Below are 22,733 nucleotides of genomic sequence, written 5' to 3'. Positions count from 1 at the left end.
TGGCACTCACTACAGGAACTCTCTTCCCTGCTCATCCAATGGCTCTCATAAAACTTTGGTGAATTTCGCTATATTTAAAAGCTCTCCTGCCAAATTTGTTTAAAAGTGTCCAACATGTCCAATGGTGTGAAAAATGAGGCAATATAATTCTAAAAACATTGGTTATTTTACATCCTTGTCTTTGCATTATAATGAAGCTTGCAAAGGCTGTAACAAATTATGTACCTCCTGCACACCTGTTATAAACACCAAAAGTATTTGGCTGGTGGTCCTTTCCACCCAGTCTCTTTGATTTCCACTACAAAGATTTGAAAGCATGCCTCATGACAGGAAATCCAAAAATATTTGCTACCTTCTCTGCAAAAGCTATTTTACCTGGATTCATTTTACACTTCTGATAACACTCTGCTAAGATTTCTCTGAACTATCACAATTAAGAAACTTTCCAGTAATAACAGGGTATTGTTCAAACATTTTCTGTCTTAATTCCCACAAATTTCTCAGAAAAAAACCCCAACCCCCCAAAAGAGTAACCCTTCAATCCCTTATGAGATTGGAATGTGTAGCTAGACAGATGGAAAGAGGGTATATTAGAGCTGTACTTGCATTGAAGGCACAGGTATATTTTAAAGCAACCTGCATCATCAAAGTCTTTGTTTGCTTCAAGTAATTAGGTGATCTAAGTGCCCCTTGTTTTATATATTGTCACTTACAGAGTTCATTCTGGTTCTCAGCAAGGAATGGCATCAAGCAGAGAGGAAAACTTTTCCAGAACTGTTGTGTGGCCACCCAGACTTGGCCTTTTGCACTGGTCATTGGCCAATCTATCTCCCTTTTGACAAGGCTCTTGGTCATCTTGGCCTATTAGAAAAAGCCATTTGAGGCTGATGTGGTTTGATTCAGGAAGATTTGCAGCGCTCACACGTCATCTGTCAGCATGGTCTTGGGCAAAGTTTGGGGATTTCACCAAGAATGGGAGGAAGCCTAAGGTATGGTAAGGTATGGTACCTGGTCCAGGTATGCAGTCACTGTCCTATGTAATCCAAAACTTTGGACACAGTTCTGTAGCTGGTTTATTCTGGCTTACAAAATTAAAAATATACAACATATTTAGATGGTGCAGAGCTGAAAACAAAACAAACAAACAAAATTAAATCTTGTTTTCTTTCTCTATTGTTTTCCAGTGAGTTGTTTTCCATTTTGCAGCAGAAAAACCCCAGGCATTGGAGTGCTTTAGCTCCGCATGCTGCTGTGGCTCATCAAATGTTCCCAGCACTGTAGGTGCTCTGTGGCTTTCTGTACCCACTAAAGGGACAGTCACTTTCAGTGTGGATGGCCATAGGCTGTACAACCCCTGTTCACTCAAGATTTGCTGGAGGCAATTTAATTCATCTGTACAATACCTGGCACCAGTTTCAAAGACAATGTTTCACCTGAGGTGTGTCTATCAAACATTCTCAAATGGAGCAAAATAGCTTAATGGAAAAAACCAGGTGCTTCTTAGGGAGACGTTATAAAAACATGCATGTAAGGACTGTAGACAACTTGTACAAGATCTTTTGTTTTACTGATCAAATGGTTTACCTGTGCTTGAGAATACCCAGAACATGGATAAAAGTCCTGCAAATGCTAAATTTAGTCTCTTCTTACAGAAGCATTTTGTCATACAGTTATTGTTTATAAATATTCTGTTCTTCTTTCTTTCAAATTCCTCATTTCCAATGAAAGTTTTTCTCAAACAAATGTAAGCAACTTCTGAGAGGTTGTTTTGTTTTGCCATACATAAGACCTTGAGATTAATTGCTTAGTGCTTGGTATGGGCAAAAGTAAACCACAGAAACCTGGCAACAATATTTGAGTCGCTAATACACTTCTTCAAGCTATGTATAAATGCCAAGTAGCCCCCAAATTAGCACAGATTAAAAAGAAATCATAAATCACAGCTAGCATTTAGTGAAGCACACTGACATTTCTGTTGCATAATGGATCAAAACTAGAGCAGCGTCAGCTGAACTGTACTGAAGCTCAGTGTGAATAAGCAATGTTCATCAGTGGAAACATCCAAGGAACACAGACCACAGCAGTTCCAAAGCATTTGAGGGATTAAAGTTACCAGCACGGTGTGGCTCTGATCCCCTAAAACACACTAGCTACATCCCATACATGGAATTTTATGGTTAGCTGGAAGGGAAAGTGAGTAAAGAAAGTTTGTAGGGTTAAACTTCTATCTTGATAAAGAGAAAGGGTTGTTTCAGCTTCATATGAGAAGTGCCCAAGTAAAGGAGGGGAGGAATCTGTAGATTTTTTTCAAAATTTAAATGTTTGTCTTGAGTACCACACAAGTCTTACAGAGAGTACAATTAGTTTTTCTCAGTTTTTCTAGGCCTTTCAATGCAGTCACCCAGCTGCATTTGAAGTCAATTCTAAGAGCACAACCAAACCCTGTCCCCTAAACAAGATTGCCACCTAAGCCGTACTTTGTTTCTGGCTTACTGAGAGTTTAATGGGCACAGCCAGAATTCACACTTTAGATTTGATTATTTTTAGTCCTTGTGGCACCATTTCCCCCGCTCCTGTTACCCAGGAGACACCTATCTATTGTTTTCTTTAGAAGAAAACCCAAAGCTGTGCAAAGCTATATGTAGCTATGCCTTGTGGTGCTGTGTATTCCACACCTGATAACACCCATTTTTGGCTTGTTCTTCAAACATGCCATTCCTGTGCAAAACAGGTTTGCCTCCCTCCATAACCCCAAATATTTCCTGCCTCCTTTCCTCAGCTTTTGAGGCTAGGAACATATGTAATCCCAGTCATCCACTGATATCTTACAGATTTTCCTTTGCCTTACAGAGGCTCAGTGAGCAGCAGCATCAACAGCAGACATAACTCTGTTCTGGCAGCCTGTCCTGATTTCATGCACCTTCTTAATGGTGCTTTTCCTTCTGCCATCCGAGAAATTCTCTTAGCTAAAAAGAACTGCTGTGTTTAATCTCATTTTCTTAAAGATTAAACAGGGTACAGAAGTCCAACAGAAGATGCACTGAGCCTTCTCTGGTAACCATGCTGCCACTTCTTGATCTTCCAGACTCTTACCTGATGTGATTGTGGCCAGTTGCATAGCCAGATAAGAACATAATTATAGAAGTATCCAGATCATCTTCTAGAATCCTTTAGGTTGGAAAAGGCATTTAAGATTGAATTCAACCACAAACCTAATGCTGCCAAGTCCACCAGAAGTGATGGTATTAGCAAATATCCTTTTCCAGCTGGAGCTGATGGCAGTGAAGATAACAGTTACGATTTTTGCTGTGCTTCTCTTCTAGTAAAACAGACACTTCATCATGGACCTCCCCAAACTCCCTGGTGTACTGTTCCCACCTACTATGCCACTAGAACCAACCGGAGCGTGGTTGGACAACAATTGGACGTGTTCAAAGTGACTGCTAAACTTCCTGTGTGATTATTACTGAGTGACCTTCCACCATCACAGAAAGTTATCCCCTCCACCAAAGGCCTTACAGACAAGGAGTGCAAAGCACCCAACTCTCAGGTTTCCTGCGGCCTTTCCTGCCTCAGAGTGTAGGCTGGTTCAAATGGATGATTTACAAATCCATTTATTTTCAGCGCTACTTCTCGGCCTTTTAGGTCATGGCACTACTTTTGCTTGCAGGGGTCTTGCTTGTGTGAAGATACATTCCTGATGTCTGTGCTCAGCAGTCTTTCAGCAGCTGGCTCACACTGCACTGCTTTGTTCCAGAGTGGGTTTATCTCTGTACTCAGCAACACACTGCACTTATCTGAGAGAGACATTATCTTCTCATTTAAGTGCAGCCCATTCACATTACAGAATGCATGTTCTCTATAGCACATATCCTATATGTGGGAGGTCTCCTATAGTCTTTCTGAGCTTGCATGCTCAGTTTGAGGAGCTGCTAATTCTGTTTGATCTGAAGAAAAGTCACAGCAACAAGATACACACAGTACCCCCAGCACCAAGTCAAGACAGAGGACACCCAACAGAAGCTTTTGAAGGAAGTGTAAGATTTTGGCAAACTTCCACTGTCCAGTCCTATGACAAGAACTGTTCCACACAGTGATCTTACTTTAAGCACAAAAAGCCTTTTTAAAGAGGCTTTGTTGAAGTGTAAAATCCTCAGAACATCTTGGTAGAGATCAGTAGATGGCGATCTTTGTTATGATTGACTCCAAAGCAATTCCCTGAACACCACTGAGTCTTAAATGCAAACAGTACAGAAAAAAGCTGAGAAGAGGTTATTTAGAGAGATCTATGTGTTTCTCAACACTAGAACCAGCACAGCTGTCAGGCAAAAATGATGTGAATAAGAAACCAGTAATCCTAAAATAGGCAGTGTCTAGGCAGACATTAGACAACTGGATGAGTACGAAATACTTCTGACACGTAGCTACCTTGGGAACTGTGGTAGACCAGCAGACTTGCCTGGTTAATGAAGACCTATACAAACACCCATACAAAACCCCTATACACAAACTGCTGGTCTCTGCCTAAAATGTATATTTTGAAGGTGTTGTTTGTATAAAGTTATCATATTATTCAATCACACTATGAGCAATGCTGTCAGCATTACATACAATAGTTCATATATTGCAAGTTTTTAATCAAAAATGACTAACTTTTCTTGATGCTCAGTCCTACAAGAGAAATCTGACCTTGATCTTCTGTTTACAGAACAAAAAGCCATTACATTAAATTTTCAAAAAAGAACAGTACAGATCCCATAGAAGTCATTGGCCTGAACTAGCCAAGCATTTAGTCTTCTACTGGAATCCTGAAAGGAGGATTATGGTACTAGCGCACACCTATTAAAAGGATAATTATGCTGAAGAAATTAAACAACCTACACATGATGCCTCAAGCTGTTGTACGATTTTCTTGCAGTGTGCTTTAGAAGGCCATTGGCTGCGTCCACTTTTTTTCCAGATGCAGGGAAATACCTTCCTTTGAGACTGTGCCAATCTAAACTGCAGAGTTAGTCATAGACCATAATGGCTTAACTTCAAGATGAGAGCACCAAGCTCATGTTCAGGCTGGATCTGTGATCCTGGTTGTTTCAAGTCCAAGGACAACCTACAGCCAGACTCAGTTCTTATATAATGTTGTAAAACATTTCTAAGAGTCTCCTTCTTAATCTTTTAGCAAGAAGTGCTTCTTATCCCAGACTTACAGGGCATAACTGGGCAGCACAGGAGAGCTGTGCCAACTGACAGTGCTTAATAAGGGCAGCTTTCCATCAAGAAATAGCTTTTAAGTAACAAGGCCCCTTCTGCTGCAGCTGGCAAGCTGAGCCTGAAACTTATCTCCCCAGCTCTCCCTCTGCAGCAGTCTGCATGTAACATTACAGAGAAAATAAAAATGAGCGCAACTGCAAAGGGGATTGTTGGTTTTTTTAAAATTAGGACGCCAACTATTGTAGTCGTTTTAATCATCAGGAACCAATACCAACAAAGGTTTTATTCTTGCTGGAGGTATGCAATAAAGAAACATAGAACTAAGATTTTCAAGGTGTCCCTTTTATATAAAGATTAGAGTCAAAATGTCAGTTTAAACCAAACAAAAACCCCGCCCCCCCTTCTTCCCTCCCAACCTCCACACCACGGAAACCAAACCTTCTGAGACAGAAACAAAAGCCAGATGTCCCTGGAGCCTATCTGTTGTTTCTGGAGGTGGGTCAGCTGGACATTGCCTTAGCTCTGTTTCCAGTTAGCTGATATTTTTAGGCTATTCCCACTTCTTGCCTGCTATTTGCTGAGAAGAATATGAACCTGCAGTAATGTCTTATCATCTAAGTCTCCTAAAGCCCCTCAAACCCTGACAGAAAAAATGAATAGATTGAGTTCTGTTCTATACTGTCATTTTGAGTTACAAACTATCTTTTATGGTTTATATATAATTACATTATTAATAAATAGCAAAAACCAAAAATAAATTCTTTATATGTTCTGCTTGTATCTAACAGTTTTCCACTTGACTCAAGGACCAGTCCTTAAGTAACACCTGCTTGTTCATAGGAACACAACTTCAAAACCCAGAGAGAGCAAGGGCCCAAACCCATCATTACAGCCGAATGCAGTTTGTAATACTGTGGGTAGCTCTATTACACCAATGGTTTGGCACAACTGAGCCTTCCAAGACAAAGGCAGACAATGAATCAAAGTAGATCCTCTGTAACAAGCTTAAAATTTTAAGAGCAAAAAGCAAATCATTGGCCTTGAAGTGCAGCTCCTCCAGTCCCACAGCACACAGCCCATGCTCAGTCTCAGCACATTGCACACCTTTTCCCAAGCCATTGCTCAAAAAGCAAAGCAGTGTGAACACACTTACCTGGCGTTCTGTGGGCTACAGAGGTCCTAGCACAGGCTGGGTCCCCTTTATACAGCAGGCCTTCCACTGCTCCCTGTTCCCAATGTTCAAGTAAAGGAGAACTGTTTATGCTACTGCACTGATAAAAATCACCTCAGAGGGGCCCAGAGCTGCCCTCATAGCTCATAAATTATATAGTTTTACTCTGCTTGGCACAGGCTTGAACCCTGTTATAATTTAGGTTAAAAGACAACACAAAGTTTCTGCCTTTTCAGAACCCTTCGGCAGTTTTGCTGCAAACCACAGGGTCTGGTCAGGCCTCTACAGGTGTTCTTAATTAGGAGAGAATCCACGTAAGGTACAAGCCTTAAAGATATATGGCTTTCAAGCACAAGAGTTCAAAACTCAGCTGTATCATACCGTCATCTTCACTGAGTTATGCTTACAAAGAGCACAGATGAAATAGTGTTTAATCAGAACTGCTGCTTCCCTTTGCAGGCAAAAGATAATGAAATAGCTATCCTGCAGTATGAAAGCATTGAGTTATCTCATCCAATTGTGAGTGCGTGGTTGATTCACCTTCCTGTCTTTGACTTGCTTTAACACTTGGATTTAAAAAGTACTTCTGTCCTTGGAGGTAAGAGTTGCGTATAAAAACCAGCATGGAGACTTCTTACTGAATATGATTATTTTTGGGAACAAATCACCTGGTCTCTTATTCACATTTTCAAGAGAAGACTGAATGACTTTAAAAAGTAGAGACTTCAGAGAGACGGTGTGAAGCTATGCATGGAAATAAATATGCAGCTCTGGCCTGGATGGTCATTAATGACACACAGCCCGTGAGGATGTATGGAAGCATTCTTCATTTTGGAAGAGTCAGAGGGAAAAAAGGCACAAGCAATTATGCCACACAGTGCCATGAAATATATTAGACCCTTTCTTAATGCTGGATAATGAGACAGGTTTACAAAAACATTGTCAGTGTCATACCCCAACGGATTCTCCAAAACAAGAGCCCTGCCTTTCCAAGCGTGAAATTTCCAGAGCAATCTAGCAAGGAGTCTACAAGGAGTCTATCATAGAAAGCAACTAGAAGGACTGGCACCATAGACATTTGTCTTCAAAGGTTATAAAGTGTTGTCAGTGGAGCATTTTCCTGCTTGCTGTATTATGAACAGCAGAGCTGTTCTGTGGATGAATTGGTTGGACCTTAATTTTTGTTTGTTGAGAGAGTAAGGATCTTTTATGTCCTGTGGAAATTCCCTACCAAGTTCTCTGCAATGAGACTGTGCTCCTGGGGCTTCCTTCTATGAACCACTCTGAAAATGTTGCACTGTTTCAGGGCTCTTCAGGTCACCAACTCCAGCAAAATTTCAGGAAGATTTCAGGATTGAAGGGGCCAGGTCAGGATTCCACCTGTGCAAAAGCAACACAAGCCTGTTATAAATGGCTCTAGGCCTATGGTACTATATTTTGGATGCTGTTGTAGTACTTGGGGTATATCTGAAAGTTCAGGGATAACATAAGGCCTCCGTCTTTCCTAAGTATTGGACTGTGCCATCTAAATAAAATTTTGAGAGTCACGAAGGAAGAGGGAATATTCGTGCTCCTTTTGAACCTAATTTAGCTGTTATTCTGAACCATGTCCTATAACAGTCCCCATTCTCTGTCAAATTTTATAGAAAGCCTAAGAACATGAGCTTCTACACTTGGGCTTCTCACCAAGATGTCTAAAGTATGTGTATAACTTTATAGAATCAACAACTGAGCTGTGAGGAAATTTGGACCATCTGATAATATCCCAAAATAAAGTTATGCAATTTCTGTAGTGGATTCAGCAGACCTAAACATGAAGTGCAATCATAGGCAAAGTCTTCCCAGAGACAATCTGTAGGTTAGATTTTGATTTAATTTATCTTAATTAATTTTCAGATCAATTTAAGAAGGGTGGTTTTAATGTCTCTGTACTCCCACACATCCATGCCTATTTTCAGAACTGCCCAGGATGCATTTTCATTGATTACAGTGCCCAAACAGGAGCCTGTTTTGATACTAATGCAGAGCAGCTGTTTTTCAGGACCTTAACTACACCTTGCTACAACAGCAGCCTGAACTGCAGATGCCCTGCGGCACATGCAGGAAGGGATGTTTTGATTTCCTGATTCTGGCCAGTGGATGTTGTAAAACAGAATATGTGGAACATACAATGAGCAGCATGCCCCTCAAACTGTGCTGCAGTAGGTGGGTTTCAGCAGCAGATACTCCGACTTGTGTACAAGATGCATTTGGCCGTGATTATATGGCCACAATGTGGGTTCAGGGAAGGTGAGAATGAATCACTGCGCACCCCAGTTGGTGTCCCATAATATCAATACTGTAACATAATAATATTTTTATTCAGTAGGCATTGTTTCTAAGGGCCTCTAAATGCTTGCTGAACCTTCTTCCCCATCTTTTATTCCAGAAACCTTCAGCATTCTCAGCCTCCAGTTTAACGGAACCTTACTATTGCCACTGAATTCAGAAGTCCCCTGAATGGACTTGCTGGCTTAGTGTTGGTCAGTATCAGCAGCTGAATTAGGAGCCTTCATTTGGTGGTTGAACTGCTTAGCACTGCCTCTTCTGGAAGTGTATTTTTAGTTCTGGATGTCTAGAAAGTCCTCAGCATCACCTCAGAAATGTGCCAAATCAACTTTAATTTCCGAAAAGTTCTAATATGAGAAGCAATTATGTCAAATAAGATTCTTGGCTGAAAGATACTGATGTTATCATTTAAAAAAAGATCTGGCAAAGCCACAGTGGTAAAGATATGAAAAGTAAATAAGCACAGGAGATAATACAAAGATGCTGAGTTGGGCAGGAAATTATTTCTAATATGAAGTAATTCTCTCTTTTATAATTGTCATTCCACCAAAATGGATGCATTTAAATTGCTGTTTAGGTGCCCTTATTCATTGCTGTTTACAGAATATTAGTTTAAATGCAGAGTTCATTTAATTCTGGCTAGGTCAGTAGTTGTGGTAATGAACAAGGTGTAGCCTCAACCATTTGCTTTAAGATGAATAAATGCTCATGTACAAAATAAAATTACTTTACTTTTGTGATTTCATGAAGGCATTAAAAAAAAATCCTGACCCTGAGCAGGCTCAAGTGAAAAGTTAGATTACATGAAAGCTTAATTTAAAGTCATGACAGTTCCTTGTGCACTATAAAATCTGTGACAGCTATGAAACAAGACCTTGTTTAATACCCACACACTTCAATTCTCAACAATAAAAGTTTCAGATGAAGGAAATTAAGTATTATTTGATTAACTGGTAAAATGTGGTGTTATAAATAATTCAGATAATTTCCTTTTCCCACTGGCAAATTCTTGATAGAGAAAAGTTACGTTAGTACTAATTGTCTATAAATAGTTTTGATTAGGGCCTCCATATTTTCAGTCAGTGGTTCTACTTTGAATTGCTGCACAATGAATAAGTATGATCTTAAACTTGCAGTGAGAATAGATATATATTATATCTGTTTATATGTCACATATATAAACAATTGTTTAATTCACAAAACAGATGATGAAGCTAGCTGGGGGGGTCATAGTTCAGCTTTGTAAATTGGTTAACTTGCTCTTCTTGCCTTCACAAACGGAGGAATGACTGCTTGATTTATGTTTTTTTTAAAAATATCTTCAGCATACTTAGTAATATAACCCAAAGTTAAAGAATTCTTCTTTAAGTCTGCTAGCTTATAATATTATACAATCCAATTACATCCATTCTCAAAGGGCTCGGTTCAAAGCTTTGAAACTAATGCCAATCAGTTTCTTCATTATTTCTTAATAAATCACAGCGTGATCAGTGAGTTCTGTGAGACACTTCTGTGTCTTCTGCATCCTCTGCAGAGTGCATTGGAAGCCAGGTCGATGTCTAATTTGGGGCACAGCGTGACAAGTTAATGCAGACAAGAAAACCACAGAAATGAAACTCAACTCTTGTATGAAAAAAGTGGGAGTGGATTTAGGAGTGTAGTTTTTTAAAAGAACTTCCATTTAGGGGCAGTGGTGCCAGTGTGCTCACTGACTAACTTGAACATTGGCAGAGAACCTGACAGGTCTGCCTGGTGATGGGCAATGAGAGAAAGGACTCCCAAGATGGTTCTTCAGATTTCTCACTGAGGAAGCATCATGTTTATTTCTGAAAGAGTATGCTATATTTACAATTGCAATAAAGTTCTTTTGGTTTTGTAAAAGAGAAGAAACACATTCATTTAGGGCTTTGTCCAGTAAGGCAGGAGATCTCTTTTCTGATTTTAGCAGTGACACATACTTTAAAGGTGCACAAGTAAACCAGCAAATTATTTATTACCTGTGCCAATCTCTCAGCTATAAAATCAGTTTAGTAGTGCAGGCAGAGCAGCAAAATGCCACATTATCGGTATCTATTTTATGGTGATGGTGAAAAGAAACAGGAAGCAAAATGAACTGTGATAAGCAAGTGAAGACTGAAGGAACATCGCTGGGGACACTACAGTGGAAAAGGACAAGCAGTTGGAGAAAAGAATATGAAGGAAGAGAAATATGAAGCAAAAAGGAACAAGAAGCAGATGGGAAACAACCTGGTACTTTGATATGGATACTAATTTAGAGTAAAAGTAAGTATGAAGTCTTATTAAATACACAATTATAATGCAAAGGAATACTCTCACAAAACTTCTTTTGTCCAGATGCCTGTGCTACTGAGTCCCCTAAAACGTAGTTAATTTATATCTCCATTTTAAGGTCAGAAGGGCTCTCCTAGTCTGACTTCTCTTCCATATACAGCGTGCATCTCATCCAGCACTCACTGTGTGGAGCACAGTAACTGTGCAAAAGGAAATACATGGCATTTTTTGAGAATCTATATTCCTCCCATATTCTCTGCACCTTCTTGGAATATCCAAAGCTTCAATTTATTGAAGGCACTAAGTATAGGTTCTTCTTTCATGTGGGCAGAGATCAGTCAATGTGTCCTTAGAAGAGTTGCCAAGAACTAAACTGACTTTGAGACTGACTTGCTACAGTTTTCAGTTTAAGCTCAAAACCTTTGTAGATGTTATTTTCTTCATTTAACACAAGCATTCAGTGATAACCTGTGAATCTAATTACATCATCTTACTCAGAGGTTTTCGGTTTTCTTAATTTCTTTATAACCAACAAAAATGTTCCCTTAAAAATGTAAAATACCTTTTAATTTATGAATTCATTTGAAGAGATGCCATCATTCCACTTACTACCCGTGTGTTAAATTAGTACTTTTCAATTAATAGACTTCACCAATGAGCCTCGAGGACTTTGTTCCTTCCCTGCACATAATAGGACTTCCTACCTTCCTTTCTATCCTAAATAGAAAAGTGATATCATCACCAGTGTTTAGGCTGTAGGCAGTTTTTAGCCTCAAGTTTTATTCTCACAGTTCTTTCCCCCCCACTGTAGAGGCAGTGATTATGCCTGTGGTGATCTGACATGTTGGTGCCTGTGTGTGCAGGAACCTCTCCCTGCCAGGGAGGCTCTGCCTGGGCACCAAATACAGGAGTGTTGATCACACTGTGAGCTGAGATTTAACCCAGTACCACAGGGCGGTGTTTCTCCTCCTGCATAACCACCTGGAACAAAGGCGTTCCCATCATCCAAGGATTTTTATCATTATTTAACCCCCAGGCTTCTTAAAGTTGGAAGAAGAGAATTCACAAGTGGGTGACAGTACTCTGTCTTCAGTTTACTTTGGGACATAGAACCAAGTTTTGAGGTTTGAAAATGAACCTTCCCTCAAGTTTACTTTCTGTTTAATAAGCGTTGCTTTTACTCCTTTTGCTACTTGAGCTGTAGAAGCCAGAGTAGTTTACTTCCTATAGTCTGCTTGGAATTATGATATTGTCCCCCAAAAACTAATTTATATTGATTAAAATTATAGAAGCCAATGGATTGCTTGTCACCAGACATTCAACTTTTGACGTGTTTGCATTTACATGTTTCTGATTTCTGACTTACAATATTATGGTTCAGTTGGAGTTAAGAGTGGTTTATTAGTTGAATCCTACTCCAGTTTGGTGGATTATAACAAAGGGAAAAATACTCATCTGCATTTAGAAATACAAATATGTAATTCTTCTGCTTACGTTCCAATGAGGATGGTGAAGAACACTCAGGACTAAAGAGATCAAATAGAAGGCTACAAATCCTGAGAATTTACTAGATTTTTATTTATAAAATCTTACAAACTAAGAGGGGATGCAAATGCTCCACTGACTTCCAGGGGCATGCACTAAGTGTTTAGCAGATATTCTGTTCAGAGCACTTTCTTATGTAAGAAGGATTCTTTCGTTTGTGAAAATTTTCAACTATTAGGTGAGTCTTTATAATCTGCCCTCCCTAGTCCCTGAAACTTGTGTTGGAACTTGCATTCATTCTCATATTCAAAATGATGTAATGAGAAAACAGTTAATGTGCTTAGTTTTTTTTAAGGAACTAACACAGCAAGTCTTGGAACACAAATTTTGGTAATTAACATGTTTGCTGACAAAAGCTATTTGTGCGTTGATGGCAAGCTGCTTCAGTATTGTGTTTTATGTGCAGATGAAACTGCATGTAGGTACCTTCAGAGCTGAAACGTCTGATACAAAGCACTTTTCCTATCTTTTGGTAAAGTGCCTGAAGGGCATGATTGAAGAGAAATTGCTTGGGTATGGATACCGACCTTCAAGGGTAAATCTCAACTACAAGGATAATTTATACCCTCTTTTATGAGACTCTGTTGTGAGTCGTTGCTTCTATTGCAGGGTAATGTGATGGAGCACAATGCTGCTGCTGAGGCTGAGATACCCCTTAGGTGTCTATTGAATCCATTAGCCTCTGAAAATTGCAGCTCACTGATTATTGACTTACTCTGCAACAGTTTAGTGTGTGTGTGGAGCTTTTGCTATCAGAAAGCTCTGGTGATTCCACATTAGAAAGTAATTTTCCATATGGCTTACTGGGAATTTAGGCACATAAACAGATACTCAGTAGTGATATTTAATGTAGTTTATTGAACAGGTTTCGGATTAGGGACATAATTTTCAGAGCTTTGTCAGTTTCTGTCTGAACATAGTGTTTATGTGCCTGGGAATTTGACTTTTCCTGTTGTATTTTATTTTCCTTTGTTCTCCATTTTGATGATAAAAGGTAAATGCAAAGGCAGGATTGTGCTGATGCAGTGGAAACATATTTCATTGCAGTTTATAGACAGAACCTCTACAAGAAATAATATTTATGTGATCATCTCATCTTGCTGCAGATGTTTTAGATTAAGCTTCTTCCTACACAGTCTGCACAAAATACATGAGCAGATACTATAATATGCTGCATAGAAAATTGATATGGAATAGAAGCTGATGTGAAATTACAATGAGCAATTTAAGTGCAGACATGGCAATATCCAGTTGTTCACACTTAAATGTTTATGAGCAGAAGAGTAACTGGAAACAACAAGGACCTGCTCCATAACCAGGTCTGCTGGGTGTCCTAAGTGGATATAAACAGCAACATATGGGGTATGGATTCATTTGTACTCTAAACAGTTTTGCAACATCTTTCTTTTGATAGAAGGAAAACAAACAGGCACAGCAAGCTTGTGATACTGTGCAAATCTGTCACAGCCAAGGAAAACACAGCCTGAGCCTTATCCGTTCTGAGCCTCCTCCAAAAGGAGAGGAGGAGGGCCTGCTTTGGATTTGCAGCCATGCACATTCTGTCCAACATCCTCAGGGAAGCACAGGCCTGTAGGACTGCATCACCAGGGAGCTCTGAGCCCGTGCTCCGCAGGGCGCCGGAGCCACCCGTCAGCACGGAATCCCTCTGGGGCGCTGAATGCCTCCTGAGCTGGCACCCAGCTGACCAGGAGCAGTGGCACTGGCCGTGATGTGACCTCTGGGGGACAGCCTGTCACGTCACACCTGGGGGTTTTGTCCTGCTTTTGGCAGCCAGAATTTGGCCTTCAAGAATTACTTGGGTTTGGAAACTTGAGTCTTTCTTCCCTATAGGTTTCCTCTTTCCTTTTCTCCTCTGCTTTTCTTTAGTTTTGGTGTTTGTTTTCTTTTTTTTAGTGCTTTTAGGTAAAATTTGGCACTTGAAGTTAATCTTTTTTAGTAATTGGGAGTGTTTCACTGGTTAATGAAGGTCATGGCTAAGGTTCCAGGATTAGATAATGTTAAAAGCCACTCTGCTAAGTTCCTCATAAATAATTCCCAGCAGATTTCTCTTCTAGTGTTTGTCATGCTAACATAATTTCAATTCAGAAAGAAGGACAAATGTTACTAGGTCTCTATGAAGCAAATGCAGGAAAGGATCATTTAACATAACACTGATAAAACTGGCAGTAGACAACATGAAATTTCTTGTCCGAGCTATGCAAATGTCTTAAGTTTCTGCATTTATGATGTTTTCTTTTAAACCTGAAGGTTTGATATGTTAATTTTATGGGCAGACATTTTTTTTTCAACTTAGTGTAAGGTTCCTCAAAAGAGAAATGCTCTTTTATGTATAAATTTTGCAGCCTTATTATGAACTAACAGCATTTTTAATATATAATTCATAATAACAGAGAGAGAATTTTGAAGAGATTTGAACACTTAAGGGATAATATACCACTGTAACTTCATAATACTGTGGTAATTTGTAAAGCTTGTTGTGGGCTAATAATGGGGTCTTCACCTAAGAGCCATAATATAGGCAGAGAGTCTGGTAACACAGAATCTGCATTTCAGTGACTAATATAATCCAAACTCTTCAGTGACTAGTCTCATCCAAAAAAGATCTGTTCTTTGAAGTCAGTGGATACTGGATCAGACTTTAAAGGGAATTCATACATAATTATATTATAAAAAGCTGAGGTTCCTTTTAAATTTTTATATGAATACCTCAATGACCAACGTCATGGATTCTTTTTATGGTTTGTTTTTTTTTTTTTAGGATGGGGTGGGGCAGGGGGAGGAATAAAAGATAAAAGCATAACTAGTGGGGGAAAAGGATTTCCATCATATGAAACATTTCAACATACATCCCTTTTAGATATGAACCAGTGTGAAAAAATTTGGATTTTCAGTATCTGAAATGCAATTCTGAAAATGCTCTCAAGCTTGAAACAGCTCATTTAAGAAACTCCAATATATATTTTTTTTACTTTGAATCTGTTTTAATATAAAGTATATTTCAACTTTTTATTTTACTCTATTAAATCCTAGGAATTGGTCTGTATCAAAAGAAATATAAGCATACATTTGAAGTAGTGCTTTATGGTTTTTCATATGACAGATCTGGCTTTATCAGTAGCAGCTTGTGCTATCACATGCTAGTTAAGCTGACACAGAGATATGTAAAGACACCTCTCATAAGAGCAAGAAGTTTTTCTGGTGTTCCTGAAATATCTCATCCTGGATACAGTTTTTAGAGGAGCCATACAACTGATGCTGCTCCTTCAACTTGTCAGACAGGACACCTCATCTCCCATGAAGCAGCCTGTAAAAGCCTGTGAGTGTTATGGGCCAGGATGCAGATGCTGCTCTTTCATGGAAAGATTTATGCTGGCAGAACTCACTTGGATACCTTCGAAGAAAAGCAGCTGGCAAAACAAGGCGTATAGGTGAATTCTTGAATTTCTTCCAGAGACAAAGTGACCCAGACTGATAATCCATACATTCCTACAGCGGCAGGAAAATGCATACATATGTCCCAGCAGTAATTCCCTCTCCCAGCTTTACATATTTTTTCCTTCTATTCAGACTCATAGGTGACACTGTTAAACAGGCACAAACCTTTCATCTTTCCCAGAGTCTAAAGGTTTCAAACTGTAAATCCTAAGAATGCTGCAAAAGTAATTAAATACAGTACTGAAGAGGTTCTGCAAATCAAAAGATTTTGAGGTTCTACTTTAATGAATTCTCAAGCTGTTATCACTTGCACATTATCATTTTTAATTGTCCTTCCGATTGCTTGTGAAAATTCAAATTCAGAACAGGTATTTTCGGCCTCACCCATCTTTAACTGTTCCCCTAGTAATATCTATGCAAAGTATTAATTACTAAATTGAACTTGCAAACATTTTAAAAATGGTTTCCTTCTCTCTTTGAAAACATTTCATGCACAGCACAATTTCATTTATGAAAAGCATTGAAGCATCTCAGGATACGTGCATATTTATTTTTTCCCTTTCCCCCCAGCTGAGACACTTAATCTTATGCTTTCTTTTCAGACTTTTTGCTGCTCTGTGGAGCAGTCAGGCTGAGAATCCTCTGCAGCCCTCTGGGATTAAGGAAGATGGCATGAAAAAGAAGCTGCAGGAGGAACACCTGTGCAACTAGCAAGAGGAAATATTGTTTTGGGAACAGAAGAATTAATTGCTGGATGTTGTGGCTGTGTGGAAAATTAGGTCACCCTAATTATTCATACCATTTTAAGACCAGGTAACTAATCACAAACCAGTAGTGTAATAAGGTCAGAGAGTTTTACGGGGCTGTTAGACAAGTCATAGTCACCTGTACAAGTGGGAGAGGTCCCAGGATGTGTGAGTTCAGCAAAGAGGAGCTCAGCAAGGTTTTTGCTGGTTATCCTACCATATAAGCACTTCATTTTGTGCATTTTATGATTAATCATAAAATCTCATCCAGCTGACTTCCAAAGCCAACTGGATCAGGTAGTCCTGTGTTCCTTAGACCACAAGCAGGGCCTCTCCCTGTCCCTCTCCAGTGGAAATTCTCCAAGAGATGTATGATATAAATCATGCCAAGGTGCATGCCAGGCTGAATTTCTTGCTAGAATTTTAGTATTTCTCTGGGTTTGACTTGTTCCTTATAATGGCAATTATTTTGGTTATGCAAAACCTCTGTCCTACTTTTTCTCCTTGCCATGTAGAAGTTTGAACACTACTGTATCTTACTGGATTATTTTCTCCTTTTTTTTTTTTTTTTTTCCTTTTTCTTCTTTTTTTTTAATGCTGTTTTGTCAGCCAGTCAATTTTTTTTTACCTCCCTTTGAAGAAGCCACTCAAAAGGGCAGGAGTACATGAGCTAACTTCAGGGATTGTAAAGGAGAGGCAGTTTTAGAGTAAGGGGAACACAAAATAGAACTAGTTTATTTATTGTAAAAAACTGTGGAGGTCCTTGTCTTTGAGGCAGGCTGATGGCATGTCTGCCACACTCATGACAGACACTTCAAAGTGCAGAGACATTCGACAGCACTTCAAGGAATTTCCCCCTCTGCAATTAATGCTGCAGAAGAAACACTCAAATACATGCAGCACAGCATTGCAGAAAATCCAGGTGGGATGTTTAACAAACCTTCCAGTTTTATGAAGTAGGGGAATTCCATTAGGAGTGTGGACTATTTGCTTTAACATAATCATTCATTGGGATAAGAGAAGTAGAACTTGCTCTGTAGGTTTGTAATTGTTGAAATTAATAAGTGTGGCTCATCGCTCTCTGCAGTACTATACCAATTTACTGTGCTCTTTTATCTCAATTACTTTCTGTGAGTGTCTTATATTTCTCTATTAAACTTAGGTAATTGTAATGCTATGGTAATAACATTGGCATACTGAGTATTATATGATGGACTATTTTACTCTGACTGCCTTATTTACATTATAATTATTAGTGTCTGTATAAATGTGATTCATTGAACTAATAAAGTTTTCAGACAGCTGCCAGAGCTCATTGATTTTTTTTTCTGTGCAGAAACTTACCTTGCACTATTGTTTGGATTTCCCTTCACTTTCAGGGCTGGCATTTGGACAATAAAGGTCTTCCACTTTAGCCCCTTGGAAATGATACTTAATACCTCATTTTATCTTGATTCCATTAGGCTGACAAAGCAAATGGGAAGTACCAAAGTTGTATTTTCTCAACTGATTTGTTCTTTTGTTCAAAACTACTGCCAAAAGCACCCTTCTCGCTCATCCTGCAGAACTGATGACCAAATCATGATTTTTTGAGGTTAAGCAGTTAGGACTCTCAAATCTCATGTAGATTCAGTGTGATTCATTAACCATGCAATTCTCTTCTGATAGGAATTTGGGCACAGTTGCTTCAGCCTTCCTCTATCTGCAGATTTGAATGAGTTTATTCCTCATGCACTGTGTACCCTGTGTTTCCTGTAGGGACCAAGTCTGCAGCCAGTCCTACCACAGTTTAAAAGTCAGTTAAGAATGTGGTAAAAGAAGATAAAACGTAACCCAGAAAAAGGCACTACTGATTATAACCTCATGCTGTTCAGGTCTTCTTCATTTACTGGGATTTTAACAGATCCTTCAAACTCCATCTAGCACATCACCATCTTACAACTTTAAAAACTATACATAATAGATTTCATGATAAGAAGAAGATTGAGATAAATCACTTATCAAAGGAACAGTAAAAAGTTTAATTTGTTTATGGTTCTCCTCCTGTGCCCTGGTCTAAGACAACTCAGTTGTCAGCCATTTCATAGGAGATTGAGATTTCTCCGTGGTGGAATGCATTTGTTTCCAGTTGCTTTTCTTTCCAAACATCTATAATAAGAGGGATTTCACTCCATCTCTCTTGTTTCTCTGAGCATTTGTTGACAGTAAGCTGTGTACAGTGCTATGGGTTGGGATAATAGTATGTTATATTTTGTGTTGGCCCTTTGTTCTTGGCATACATTGATTTCCATTTCTTGAGGTGACCTTCATATTTCGGCTGTGTTGAACATGAAGGGTATTTATTTTGGACTCCTTCCTTGCATGCTTAGCTAAGTTCTGCTGATGCTATCAGAAATTACAGAAGAACCACTGTGTCAGGAGTTCCCAAATTGCAGTTGGGTCAGAGATCCCAGTGCTGCAATTCTAAGCTGTGTTAGAACCCACTTTTGAAGCTTTTAGTTTTCCAGTGTCTGACTTACATTTCAGATATTCATTCCAGCTGCTGGAAACACTCATAAACTGTGACACCACCACCTGCTGGGTAACACCTCTGTGAAGTGTTTATCTCACTGTAATCACAGGTGTTTATAAGGGATAAAGGACTATATAATTTAAATGAGGAGTAGAATTTAGAACCATCAAAGGTCTTAGGTTATGTTTTTACTCTTTGGGGGTTTGATACTTTGTCGTTAGTGGCACATATTTCCCGCTCTCTGTATTGGTGCAATACACATCCAATTACACTCCCCATGGCTTCTTCTAACTAACCATGTGGGTAGAACCTGCAAAAAGGATCTTTTCACAGACAGTGACTGGTAAGCTTTACTGTTGCAGAGATTATGCCCTGCTATAGTAATATCTAGATGCAAAGCCTTGTTATGAATGCAGACAGTTCTGAAGGTAGGAGCTAACAGTAAGAAAAATGGCTTTCAAGGCAATTATTTTGCAGACCTGGGAATAACTGTAGCTGATTTATCTCTGTTTCTTTTCTGTCCAAAGCACATTAATGCAGTACTTTTAGTATCTTCTCAGTGGAAAGAAAAATGGACAAAATAAGAAATTAGTCAAACAGCAGCCATAGGGGACAGGAATCTAGGTCTGGAACTCTAATTATACTCTAGGCTTAAAAGATTTGCATTTTTACTGCAAAGTAGATGGGGTAGATTGTGGATAAAAGGTAAAAGTCTAGACTAAATTCAAAGTAATACAGACCCTCTTTTTCAGGCTTTAATTCAAGAATCTGTATTGGTGGTCGTGCAAGGACTGCACAGTCATTCCCAGACTACATTGGAAAGGAAAGGGAAACAATATAGCTCCTGCAATGTTAGCTTCTAAATAGGAAAATGCCACAGATCTTCAGTTAAATAAAAGAGGAGAACCAGGATTGCACCCTTTTTTGTAGTGGCCCAAAGGGATATGAGGTACAACTGTAGTAATATTATGAACAGACTCTCAAAAGGTCTGGAGTGTTTGAAAGGCCAGAAACTAGGGAGCTGGTAAAACCCACCACAGGGTATTAATCAGATTTCCAATGCTCCTTGCTGCCATCTGGCCAGAAGATAGGTAAGATTCTGATGGAAATGCTGTCTGTTCCTGAGTCTGCTGGTCCTTGAAAAAGAACCTATAGATTACTCAGTAATTCAACTCCAAGTTGCTTCTATTTCTCCCAGGTGATTCAAACATGGTGGAATAAATCAACCCCTCTTGCAACCAAAGAGATTTGTTGAGCACTATAAACTGTCGTGAAGCTCTCCAGCAGAGAATGAATAAAGCAAATCTGTAGAAAAGCTAGTGCTCCCCAAGGATTTATTCTCCCCAAATTTAAATATCCTCTTTCCAAAGTGCTATCTAGTGCAATATGCAGCCCACCCATGAGTAAATATTAGGTTGTTGCGCCAAGACCTGTCATTTCTGGGGTCTCAAAACCTGCTGCTTTCAAAGCTTCTCCATTACTGTCCATCCTGAGCTATGAATCAAGAAAGATGCACATTTCACTTCTTCACAAGCTCAGATAAGGAAATCAATTTTACTTCATGAAAGACAAAACTACTGGTCTGGAAAATTAATGAATAATTCCAATCACTTTATAGCAAAAGAGTCTCAGTGATTGATCCCAAACCAGACAAAAGCCTTGTCCTGCATCACAAAACTGGGATTCTGTACAAAGGGAAAGGGAGAAGGATATGTAATTGGTGCACATCACAAAAGTGCTACACATCCAGTGTAAGAAGCAGTTTATGCAGGAAAGTCCCAGAAATAGAAACAACTGGTCTCTGGTGAACTGGAGGATAAAAGCTGGAATGCTTATCCAGTGCAAGGATCTTACTTGCTTCTCTTCCTTAGTCTTTCACAAGCAATAAACCAAGCCCTAAACCAACGTTTACCACATTTAAAGAAGATACTTAAGTAGATTCTGTGATTATATCTGACAATTATTTTTATCTAGAGTATTTTTCTGTGAAGATAAACTGCAATTACCTGAAAAACTTAAAATACATTGACAATGTAATTATATTGCAGATATTTCTGCAGTGTTGATATCATCCTTCTGAACAAAGTGATCTTTCAGGACTGTTCATTTGAATGTCTATTTTAAATAAAATAATTAAGGAAATGGATGCAAAACAATAATTCAAATAAACATTTTAGAGGAATGCCATTGGGTTGTCAGCTTCATGTTTAAAAATATGCAATAAAGCCAGAACATCAGAGCAATGCAATTAAGATATGGCTTGCAAATGGAGCATCTATAAGTCATACTTCAGAAAAAACCCCTAAAGAATAGCCTTTAATTTGCACTAGAAGCAAGCCTTAGATGATGTTTGCCTGTGCTAATTTGGTTTGTTAGTGTTTAGTTAAGTCTGAAGTATTGAGATCCAAATCCTAACTTCCCCACAATTGAGAGTATTGCTTTGTTCTTGTGCTTTTCATATATTTGCCACATCAGTCAGTTTTTCTTTGAAGTTTCCTCCTGCTAAACTCATCCTGTGAAGACAGTTTCACCCTCTATCACCCTGCGAATCTCACAGGCAAAATTTTTGGCTTCGTCTTGAAATGCCAGCAAATGTTGAGGGCATGGAAGAAAATCTTTGGGTAAGAGAATGTGCTGGAGAACTCCATTCTCATGTAAGAAAAATGTTATGAGTTATTATAGACATGCCATAGCTGCCATAACTGGTAATAAACTTTTGTGTTTCTATGAAAAATAAATTGATTCTGTTATTTCTGTGTATTACTGTATCATGGGTCAGTTTCCTGTTAAGTGCTGCAAAGGCCATGTAGACTATTCCCTGCAACCACATTGGTGCTATATTTCTTCACGTTCCCTGTTTTTCCTTTTAGAGGGGAACAGCATACTGTGAATTATGGGGCAGGTGCAAGAGAGCATATGTCAAAATGCTTTGGCTTAGAACACAAGTGACCACATGGATCTGATCTGATTTAGGTGGTTTAAAGAGCATTCATCACTTAGAGCTCTTGCTCTGATGCTGCTGAAGCTTGAATAAGTGGGAGGATGGCCACGGGAGAGAGGAAAATAAAGGCAATGGGGCTGATCTGACTCAGTTACACCTAAGATTAAACAAAAGTCTGGTACCTGGGAGGACACCTCAGGCCACATTTTGCCTGGAGCATGCCAGGCAGTTGAGGAACCAGATACAATCTAAAAAGCCACGCCACGCTTCCTACAGGTGTCCAGCGTGCTTGGGGTTCCATTTACCACAAACCATTTTTAGCTTTAATGGCTTTAAATAACAACGTGTTTGAAATCTCAGTGGGCTGTAGGGTTTCAAAACCAAAATGCCAAAGGAAAGAAACTGGGAGGGTTCTCCTTCTACTCCTGTGTTTGTTGCTGTGTCTGAGCAATTTTAGGGCTGAGCTCTAAAACCCCACTGATACTTTGCTGAAGGATTGTTTACTTGTTGAAGAATTGCTTGTTAAATATAATC

At 39.1% G+C, this 22,733-nt stretch overlaps 1 protein-coding gene and 1 long non-coding RNA gene across 8 annotated transcripts in view; one reads left to right on the top strand and one right to left on the bottom strand.

Annotated features, from left to right (window-relative positions):
- SLC39A10 (solute carrier family 39 member 10) overlaps nucleotides 1-6,445 on the bottom strand; it is a 75,079-nt gene extending 68,634 nt beyond the window's left edge. The window contains exon 1 of the mRNA XM_032115113.1: nucleotides 6,362-6,445. The gene's annotated coding sequence lies outside the window, so the exon portion shown is untranslated. The remainder of the gene's footprint in view (nucleotides 1-6,361) is intronic.
- The window catches only part of LOC116446760, a 51,467-nt gene extending 33,411 nt beyond the window's left edge, over nucleotides 1-18,056 (top strand). For 4 of the 7 annotated variants that reach the window (XR_004241366.1, XR_004241362.1, XR_004241364.1 and 1 more), the window contains 3 exons: nucleotides 716-999; nucleotides 2,851-10,990; nucleotides 16,603-18,056. This is a non-coding gene — a long non-coding RNA (uncharacterized LOC116446760). The remainder of the gene's footprint in view (nucleotides 1-715; nucleotides 1,000-2,850; nucleotides 10,991-16,602) is intronic. The other 3 variants (XR_004241365.1, XR_004241361.1, XR_004241363.1) reach the window with 3 other exon arrangements.
- The last annotated feature ends 4,677 nt before the right edge of the window (nucleotides 18,057-22,733 follow it).

Source organism: Corvus moneduloides, chromosome 7 (genome assembly GCF_009650955.1).
Source record: "Corvus moneduloides isolate bCorMon1 chromosome 7, bCorMon1.pri, whole genome shotgun sequence".
NCBI lineage: Eukaryota > Metazoa > Chordata > Aves > Passeriformes > Corvidae > Corvus > Corvus moneduloides.
Note: the sequence above shows the minus strand (reverse complement) of the source record. Positions and strands in the feature narration are given on the sequence as shown.